A 1,844-nucleotide genomic window follows, 5' to 3' on the forward strand; every position below is an offset into this window, starting at 1 on the left:
TTTTTAAGGGCCACACTCGCTTGTATGTAGAAGCAAAATAACATTGTTCCTTCTTGTAATACAAGTTACCATAAAACCAGTTCATACATCTCTTTACAAGTGACTCCACAGTGAACCTTACTGAGGAAAGAGCATTTGAGGAAGTAAAATTCAGCTTCAGAGCAGGTGGATAATGGACAGTAAAAAAAAAGAAGTACGTGACAGTACATTAGAGCAGGAAGAGAAAACACTAAGTAATCCCAATGTTGAGCAATATCTGTGTTTACTCAGTAAGCACCATAGACTCTGTGCACTGAATGAAGTACTGTGCAGGAAGAAAAAAATTATAACACATAAATACAAAAGATGGACTATGCATTTCTTTCTGTTCCAGTCCTAGAGCCTTAAGAGTTCTTACCTTTCTGCCCCCGCCCCCCCACCCTGAGCATTTAGTGTTCAAGGGACATAATAGTACTAAGCACATGCTATAAAAGGACCTAAGGCTAGTCATAAAACTGAATGTACAGTAGGAGTGCATTACAGACAAGTCAAACCTGTCACCACAAGTATGTGTTCTCAAAAGCCACATGCTTCAGATGAGCTCTGCATGGGAGGAGTAGGTGTTGGCTAAAAGACCTCACAAATTCCAGTGCCAGATCAATGCCTTGCATTTGATCCAGTCTGAGTAGGTAATTCCTCTATGGTGCACTTCTTTCACAGACGCTCTAAAGAGGTTCACCAGAAGGCCTTTCCTCTGAGAAAACAAAAAAGCAGTTCCAACACAGAAATGTGTGAGGAACACCAGAAGGGAGTAAAGTCACTGGAATGTGTGTGAGACAAAAATCTCACGTAAAACAAACAGGATGTGTTGATTGCACTCTGCTCTCTGCTGTAGAGCAATAACGCTACACCTCTGTTCAGTGCCTTAATATCACTACCCATAAAGTAATAAAGAGCAATAAAACCAGAGAGCCAGATCTGCATCACACAGTCAAAGTAAGGTTTCTAGAGATGAATCTCCACAGAGAAACATGGTGATAGAAAGCATAGCAGTAATAGCAGGGTAGCAAAGTCCTAGGCTGCAGCAAGTGAGGACAAGCCCAAGTGCAGCAGACATGGACACAGAAGCAAAGGAAAAAAAGCTGCTTACCCTTGGAAAGCCTCAGGTACACAGCAGTCTCCAGTGAGATTCCCTTGCCTCCACTGCCAGACCTTAAATGAGGTCTGGGAAGGGGTGGATGCTAGTTCCAACCCTCTGCTCACTTAGGTGCATTGCATACATCTGAGCTCCCCTAGGTTGGCCCTGCTCAATCACCGCTTCAGGCCATGACTTAGCATTTTCACTACACGTAACAACAACGGGGAGCCTAAAATTATATAGAACACAAATATGAACACTGTGGAAAAGGAGTAATGAATGAATTAAGGACAGGGAGGACTGTTTCTAATATGCCCAAAACACAATTTTAAAAGCCCAGAGAAAGTTTTATTTACAAATAAAAGCCCTGTACTTCGATTACGCAGAACAATGAGGTCTCTTAAGTGCCAGCTTGGCCACACACCAAGCTCTGCCACTGGGCAATGGCAGCAAGCACTGAAGTTCCTGCTCAGAGCTAGAGGTGATCAAGAGATGCCTGGAACTGATGCAGAACAGATTTCACCAGAATGGAAGAGATCAGACTGTGATACAACTCACAGGTGGATACAAGATTCAGGTAGCAATAACCAACATACTACCAGAATCTACTGGAAACAGTTTCCAACCAGTAATGCTGGATACAAGTAAAAATTATCAGTATTTGAATAAAATAGAAATACAAAGCAGCATTGCATAAAAACCTTGCATCAGGATTTTTTTTTTTTTT

This window comes from Meleagris gallopavo, chromosome 4 (genome assembly GCF_000146605.3).
Source record: "Meleagris gallopavo isolate NT-WF06-2002-E0010 breed Aviagen turkey brand Nicholas breeding stock chromosome 4, Turkey_5.1, whole genome shotgun sequence".
In the NCBI taxonomy this organism is placed as follows: Eukaryota; Metazoa; Chordata; class Aves; order Galliformes; family Phasianidae; genus Meleagris; species Meleagris gallopavo.